Consider the following 8,741-nt stretch of genomic DNA (forward strand, 5'->3'; position numbering starts at 1 on the left):
TTCTGTGGGTTTTGTTGCTTGTCCTTTTTTAAGGTAACTTGAATATCCAATCTCACCTCAGATTTTAAGCTATTATTTCTAGGCACATATGGATAAGAGATAAGAGTTCCATTCGCCACTGCCACAACATAAACAGGGAGACAGAGTCCAGATTCAGACATCCATTCTTTTGGTTTAAAAGAATATGTGAATACATTTACCCAGCAAGGCTTGGCTATGGATCTAATTCCTCCAAAGTTGAGGAACTTCGTATGATTTCTGATTCAGTTTCTTAAGAGAAACAAAGTTGAATTTGGAAAGCTAAGCAGCCTGATGAAAGAATGCAGTGCTCTTGCTTACAAACACAACAGCCTAGCTAGCGCCATTATGAGAACGATACTAATTTAAAAAGTAGTATTTCCACCAAAACACACATAATTGTACAGCACAGATCACTTTAAAACTATAGGACTCCTAATCATTAAAACGAGTGAAGCAAAATTATACCTTTAGCAAAACTGCTTGTACCTACCAGCCTGGGCTGTATCATGCACAGGGCATGGGGCAGGGGGGCAGGAGCACTTCCAAGCACTGAAAAGTACCAGTAATTCCTGCATAACCTCACACACTTTGAGACCAAATTGATTTCAGTTTTTATTGTGTTGCTTTTTAATCAGTTGAAGAGGATGTGGAAAATAACTTCAGTTTCCAAGTGATTTATCTAATCCAATTTCAATCAATCACTTCCCCCCTTTTTAGCCATGCCCTGAAGATGTTTTCCCTACAACTGGTTTGCATTCAAATGAGTACGGACGTATTCCTTTTGCATACACAGGCCATGCAGCAGCATGCTTGAATTTGACAAAAGATGCCTACCAGTTAAAGCTTCATACAACTGCTTTCCTGCTTAAAACTATCGCATAGCAGCTTCTAATTTTAGTGTTTTGTTAACTGTCAGCATAAAACCAGGGAGTTGGGAACCTAAATGAACTAGTTTTGATCAAATCAAACGAGTTTCATGCTAGGCAGCAGATAAATATGAAGTACCTAATTTATCTAAATATATGCTATCTAAATATTTGAAAGCACATGCTTAAATCCTATCAGTTCCAACGCCTTTTCAGGCAGCTTTTGACTGTCTTGATTAATGCATAGCTTGGGTTTTCAAAGCAGCAAAGGAATCAGGGCATTTGTATCCTCCAGAGATGAAATGAAGCCTGGATGGATGGATGGAGACAGCAGTTTCTCTGAAGAACAGCCAGAAATCAGCCTGAAGGAGATGTTTGAAACAGAGATGGCCAGGAACAGGTTGTTTGTTTTTGGTTTGGTTTTTTTTTGTAGGTTTCTTTGTTGCTGGCTTTGGTTTATTGGTTTTGGGGTTTTTTGGTTTGTTTGTTTGTTTTTGAGGCAGGAATCATTCCTTTCTATATCAGTATAGTTTGAGATTTTTATTATTATTTAAGCCCTCCTTTCCTCCTGAGCAGTACGCTCTGTTCCGGGATTTTACTGCAGCAACAGGCAGTTTTTGGAGAAGCTGACAGGGTGCTGATGAAATTTTGGACAATATTTCATTTTAAGGAAGGTGCTTTGTTTAAAGGAAAGCCTGGGATTCAGGACAGGAGAACTAAGCTGGCAGGAGCGCTTGGAGTAATGAATCATTTTTCAGTAGCTGAAGTAACAATCCTTTACATTTAAGATTACTTATTCCAACTCACAGCATAGAAGTGCTTGCAGCAGTTATTAAGTAAAAAAAACCCCACTCCTTTCTTATTGCAGACTGGTGTTTATCAACTTCAGCTTTTTCTTTTGGCAACAGCATAACATCAGTTCACCTTCAACAGGTGAGCCACTGCAGCCATCACATCTTTTCAGAACTCTGACACTTTTGACTAATAAATATAAAACTTCATATCTGCCCTCTGAAGATTATTTCCAAACGTTCTGTAGAGATTCAGTTCAGCTTTCATTTTGTTTTAAATATAACACAGCTATTAACATCATGTCCTTACTACTCTATAGTTGTTCACTTTAACTTGAGTAAAACACACCATCAGGGTGCCAAAGTCACCACCAATAGCTGCAGGTTGATATATGTCTGCATTTAGTTCTCAAACTTAAAGAAAACCTAATACAAGTGGGGTACGATTTTCTAAATTAATTTGCAGTGTTACAGACAGTATCTTCCCTATTACAAAACAGTGGTTTAAGTAACTAAACTAATTTTAGATCACCATCTGTGTGCAAATTTGTCTCTGAAAACACACCTTAAGTACTAGTCATCCTTCAATTTAGAGACTCAAAGAACTGTTTCATCAGCAAATGGTTTTGTTAGGAGCACCACTGAGTAATTGCAGGGCCTTCATGATGCTGCGCTGTGATACTTGTGTCTTGTCACGCAATTTACTGTCACACCCAGGTGGTCTTTGAGATGAACATCTCTTAAACAGAGCTTTTAGCCTGTCTACAGCTATGGTCAACACATCAATGCTTTCTCATTCTCTCGAGATACAAGATTAGGAAAGACAAGAGGCAAAGAGTGCAGCGTAAGCAGAACAAATAAGCATGTTTGTTGGCTGCATAAAGAGTTATATACTGCACTTGCTATTTTGAAACACAACACAAAGGATGTCCTGTAACCATGTTATGCATCTCCAAACCTACAGTTAAGTTTAAACAAGAAAATAACAACTTAGGTCATTCAAGAAAACATTAAGAGCAAATGGAGTTTCAGAGTTAGTCCTTCAGCTCCCTAAATGAGATTTTCATAAATGCCGGTTTCTGAAGTTGAGAAAAGGACACAGCCCTGCCTTGACACCTGTCCTCCCACACCATTAGACACAGCACAGCTCACAAGGGACGTTCCCATGTCCCCTTGCCAAATCCACGACTGCAAATGCATCTACGAGTAAAGCAGACTGTCATAATAAAAGCACGTGACACGTTGGTTCATTTGCTTCGGAAATGACAATTTTCCCATCTGATGGACAGTTGAGAACTGATCCCACTTGGAAAGGGAAGGCAGTTGCTCAACTGAGCGCCCACTCTAGCAATTTTTGCATAATTAGAAGAATATGTTTAGTCTTAACTTTCTTCTGATGAATTCAGTCACACCTGTTTATGTGAAATCAATTAAGAGACCTTAATCTTCTTAGACAGTTTCCAACACTCCATTCACAGGTTCAGGCCTGTTTCTTGTATTGCAAAATTTAAATTATATTAAAAAAGAAACAATTATCCTATAAACATGAAGATTTAAATTACACCTAAATAATTAAAACCAGTTACACTTTTAGTCTTGCAGCCTTTTGATGGTCAGACACATATCAAACAGTGCTGTCCACTCTGACTTGGACGAGTAGAGGATGAGCAGAATAACCCCAAAGCAAGACCAACGTGAGCACATCTACATGCCTGCCCCGTGCTGCCTCGTGCCAGAACACACATTCCTGTGCTTGGATCTGCTCATGACTTGTGCAGTGACGTAAAGGTAATGGGGTCATTCAAGGAAAGAGAGTTGAGAACTCCAGCCCACAGCATCCAAAATCCCCCTTCTTACCGAAGAATTTTGGGGGAAGGATTTAATTCTGCCTGGCTTCAGATCCCTAAAATAGATGCTGACAGAAGGTCAGATGAATCATACTTCAGAAGTGCCTGTATTTCTCCTGTATGAAGGGAACCTCTACAAGAAGCCTGGGTGGACACAGAGAGTTTTGATGAGACAAATCCCAGCATTAGAGGGGACATACAAGCAACACCAACATCTAGTGAAAGAACAAGGTGTGTTTATATTTATACCCCCTGTCATCTGGGAGGTCTGAAGGTACCCAATCAGACGACACTTAAATATAAAGTGTGTTACTCATCTCCACTGGGTACAGTTTGTGGTTTATAGCATGAAGAGTCCTGGCAGCGTTTCATGCCAAGGGAGAATTTAAATCTCACATCTGTGTTTGCTTCTTGGATCTACTATGCTGGCAGATGAATCATCTTAAGAAACCTTAAATTACTTTTCATCATGCATCAAACATTATAAAAGGCATTAAATCTGTGTCCAGAAATAGTTCAAACTGAAGTGGAAGTTTGCTCTCAGGACTCTCACAAGACAATCCAGCAGGACATACATGAAAAGTGCTTGGTGTACTTTTAAGTATTAGATGCCAACTTTGTTTAACCTACAGAGCTGCACAAGATTGCACCGAGGTGAAACAAGAACAATGAAAACTGTTGTCTTCAATGGAGGAAACCCTGCCATTTAGTACATGTTTTGCAAAAGCTGACCCACATCACAAGGCCTCCATGGAAGCAGCAAGTGATCCTGCTTAGTGGAAGTAAATAAGCTTTTCTTGCACTAGCACACATGCTCCTTCAAGCTGAGTGCTTTATGTTGTTTTCAAAGATGGATGCAAAAAACAAACCAACCAAACACAACACCGGGTTGGCTGCTGAAAGCCCTTTCTCCCCTCCCAACCCCTACAAAGGGAAAATATCAAGCAGCAGCTAAAATTCAATTGAAATTGACTTTCGCTTTATACACTTCAAGTTCCGTTCTAATTGTTAAGGAGACACATAATAACTGGCTTTAACATAATTTTCTTTGGACTATCTCCCCAAAGCCACAATTAATGTAAATACCAGCGTCTTGTTAGTAATTTCCTTTCATCAGTAAATGCTGAAATGCAATGATCCGACCACAAATCACAAAGCAAATAAGCTCGCAGCGCTGCGCAGGCTGTGTTGTTATTATGCAGTTTGTACACGAGAGAGTTGATAAGGGAATTGTTTTGTGAGCAGGAGTAATCTCTGACTGCTTGGAAGAGTTTCCTTTCGCTAGAAAGCAGCAGCAATCCTGCCTTTCCAAGAAATTAAGACAGCAACTTGTAGGGAGCACTTACAGTCAAACTCACGTGAAGGAGCAAGAGTAGGGTCAGGTGTCAGGAAATCAAGATAAACCAGGAGTAAATGTGGGACTGGAGACCAGACATCAGTCTCCCTTCTCCATACACAAACAATGGGATTTCCTCATATTCTGCCATTTTCCTCAGCTGCTCTTAAGAGGCCCCTAGTGATGGAGCATGAGATGCCTACCAGCCTTGCTCTCTTCTCAGTGCTAGGATATCAACAGGGAAAGAGGAAGAGCCCCTGGCACATGTGAACCTCAGTCTTTCTAGTTCTTCTAGTGCTGTATGTATCCTGTTTTAGCATTTACTTCCTGGTACACAAAAATACAGGTATTTTAATGCTCTTTTTTTCCCCTTTGAAGCCAAACGTATATTTTTGGCTGTTAAATCTACATCTCCAGTCAAACAAAAAGATGGAATATTCAAGTAACTAGAATAGACTTCAGTCCCCCATCAGCCAGGGCCGTCCTTTGCCAGATCACATCTTCTCCACCAAACCATCAGTCATAAATTCTTCACTCAATAAAATAAAAAGAACCACCACACACACAAAGCTTCTGGACTCTGTCCAAGCCAGACTCCTTCCCAAAGAGGAGTGAAAGGCAGCAGAGAGAGCCATGCACCATCACAGGTGCTGCTCTAGCACTGGAGAGAGAAACGTAAGCAGAAGTGGTAGTGGAGGAAGGGGGAGGAAAAGAGAATGAGAAATAATGGTAAAATATGCAGTAGTAAAAGATGCCTGGGGGGAGGGGAACAAAACAACTAAAAGAAAACTTGACTTGAAATACAATTGGTACACATACAGCAGAACAAAATTCAACGCCATTACTACAGTGACATACTTGTTGCAGCAGGAATATTCAGTGCAGTGGGTTACTGGGATGCATTTCTGACACCACGTACAACAACAGCAGATAGCACTTTGACCAGAATAAATCCTTGTCTTCAGTTCAGCTTGTTACAAACAATTCTATCCCTGCTCTTCCATGCTGCTCTATCAATTAGTATCTCAAGAGTGACTGCAGAGCTGTCACTTACCGGTGGTGCAGAGCTGTCATCCTCCTGACTGGGCCACATGAGTCTGTTCCCAGGCAGTAAGAGCTGCCACTCAGAGCTGTGAGGAAGAAGATGGAGAGAGAACTAAATTAATCTCCTTGCCTTTCTAAGCCACCTAAGCAACATCCTTCCTTATCTGAACATCTTGTAGTGCCTCTCTTTGGGTAAGCATGCAAAGTGTGCACAATACCATGTTTTCAACTGCTAAGCGTACATGTCAAAAGGACAAACAATTTGCTTGTGGCCAAGAAGCTTGGACACAAGGAAATGAAGCATACAGTTACATCAGAACCTATCATTTTTTGCCAAAATACATTCTGCTTTTTGGACTCTCTAGCGTTGATCTCTGCATGGGTTAACTTCCACTGGTGGAAGAGACACTTGCTTCCCATACCACAAAAAGCAAAGCTAGGTTATCCTGCCAAATAAACCAGTCACAACCAGCTCAGGTATCTCTGTGCTGCAGTACCGTCTGCACGGTAGACATTCATCACATCTTCTCAGGTCAGAGATTAGCACCTAATCCCTTGGCCATGTTTCCCTGTAGGAACTTCACAGTATTTGGGCTTTGCTCATCTCTACAACCTATGGTTTTGCAAGGTCCAAGTTACTTTGCAAGGATTGCAAAACTTGTTTGAACTTGTACGTTCTCCCCATCCTTCCCCCAGCCCAACATGCTGGCAAGAGGGCTGAAAACATAGCAAAAACAAATAAATAAATATTGAAACTACCCTGGAAGTCAATAATTCCTCATAAACTGATCAGACACGTACGGATACAGACACACAGAACCTGAATCCATCATCTTTGTGTATTCTTACACTCCTTTTCCCCTGTCTTTTTCCCTCTAAGCTAATTTCATGTCCCAGCTCCTCTACTAATTTCTATTGTGAGTTTTCTATATGCTTCTGGTGTAACTGTCATACATCCCTTTCCATCTTGTTCTTGCCATGTAGTCAGAAGTGCATATAAACAATTGCAAGTGCTTGCAACCTCACTGCAGCACATTTCCCAACATTAAGCTCCTCCAGCACCCTGTTGATCTCAATCACTGAATTTTATTACCCTCCTCTGTATTGCCTGACTCCCTGACCCTGTAGTTTAAGGTTAGCCCAACCTTTCCATTTCCATCAGAAGATATTTCTCAGCTAATATTAGAATAAAGTCTTTTAGAGCTACTTATACAAGGAGAAACTCTAAGGAGTCGCAAAGGGGGAACCAGGGATGCAAACAGCACAGGAGCAATAAGCTTTTTCCCTAGCAAGCACGATCAAAATGATGGATCTTGCCAGAAGTGTCAGTTGCCCAATTTTTATTCTTAGTAAAGCTACAGGGTTTCCTTCACACCCTTTAATTACTCAAACCTTACTTAAGGAACATGGTTCAAACAAACAAACAGGGGAAAAAAAAGTTACAACAACGTAGCATGATCTTGACATACAAGATGTCAGAACCATTATAAACCCCTTTATTCCAGAATGATGTCTTTTGTGCTTCGAGGCATGCTTGCTATTCATAGATCTACTGCTCAGCTGTTCCAGTTTTTAGTTCTGCATAAATGCCCACTCATTATGTCCAGAGGGTTTTGCCTGTAGCTTTGTGTTTGTAGCCTTGAGGCAAATGTCTTGATGGCTTAGGGAACTCATAGCGAATGACCAAATAACATCGGATTTTCCACAGCAACGAAGCCATTATGGGACAGCATTTCTATGTAACAGCACCCTTCAGTGTGCAATCATTATAACTAAGGATTTAACCAGGCTCTAGGGACATAACAAAATCACTTTGAAGCCAAAAATCCACAGTGAAATATTAAGCATTAGATTTCTGGAATGCCTCTCACAACTGCTTGAGTCAAGTGGCTTTGGCAGTTACAGTAAAACCAAGCACTGGGGAAGGAGTTTCATGCACATCTTAACCACATATCCAAGTATTCAGACCTGTGCTCACAGAGCTGGGGGTTACAGCATGCATTAGCTCTATGCAGATTTAGCAGCTGCATATGAAGCCATCATAACCTCACACATTAGTATTTTTAAGCATACCCTTTTCACTACTGAAAAATGTTTAATTTGGCTGCTTACGGTATCAATAAAAATCTGTAGTTACACATCCTTTGTAGACCTTGCGACCCCAGACCAGGCCCACTGCAGCTACAGTGCTCTCACCTGACTGACCAGAACAGAGCTGGTGAGGCCCTGCTGAACCAGGTTTGTGATGGAACAAAAGACTGTGACGAAAAGAAACAATGACGTGGTGTGAGGAATGGGTGAGAACAGCACCAGGAGAGGTGTGCGGGCTGACCCAGGCTGCAGCCCCACAGCCACGCTTGGACCTCCCTTCTACAGACCAGGGGTCAGGATGAGCACAGGGAGATCCCACATCAGTTACCACCACAGACAAACAGACTCGGCAATATATTAATTTTCCCAAAATCGATTAAAACAGATTCAGATGGCGAAAAAGCAAAGCAAAAATACCAAACCAACACTCATCTCACTCCCACCTGCTTGCCAGAGTGGACTCCACTGCTTCATCCTCAACATTAAACCACCTCCCAATGGACACAGGAGGGTGCAGCCTCCTCTCATACCCTCTCTGTGAGGGTCAGGCTGCACACACACACAGGACTACAGCAAAGCCCCCTCAGTGCCTCTGATCTCAACCCTGGAAGAGAAGCTCACACAGATAGTGTGGCTGTTCTGATGGAGGGGTGGGAAATAATCATATGCGGAGCAATCTGTGCAAGGCAGCCCATACCCCGCGTCTGTAGATCTCATGGGGGGCCTTCGTTAACGAGCTCACTGT

The 8,741-nt window shown here is 41.6% G+C and overlaps 1 long non-coding RNA gene across 2 annotated transcripts in view; it reads right to left on the reverse strand.

Moving 5' to 3' along the window:
* The window catches only part of LOC116654281 (uncharacterized), a 162,036-nt gene extending 153,945 nt beyond the window's left edge, over positions 1-8,091 (reverse strand). Inside the window, exons 1-2 of one of the 2 annotated variants that reach the window (XR_014935828.1) lie at positions 8,018-8,091; positions 5,916-5,991 (exon numbers count right to left, since the gene is read on the reverse strand). This is a non-coding gene — a long non-coding RNA (uncharacterized LOC116654281). The remainder of the gene's footprint in view (positions 1-5,915; positions 5,992-8,017) is intronic. The other variant, XR_014935827.1, reaches the window with a different exon arrangement.
* Positions 8,092-8,741: the final 650 nt, after the last annotated feature.

Source organism: Coturnix japonica, chromosome 19, assembly GCF_054131305.1.
Source record: "Coturnix japonica strain WE chromosome 19, WE-NBRP24, whole genome shotgun sequence".
Lineage (NCBI taxonomy): Eukaryota > Metazoa > Chordata > Aves > Galliformes > Phasianidae > Coturnix > Coturnix japonica.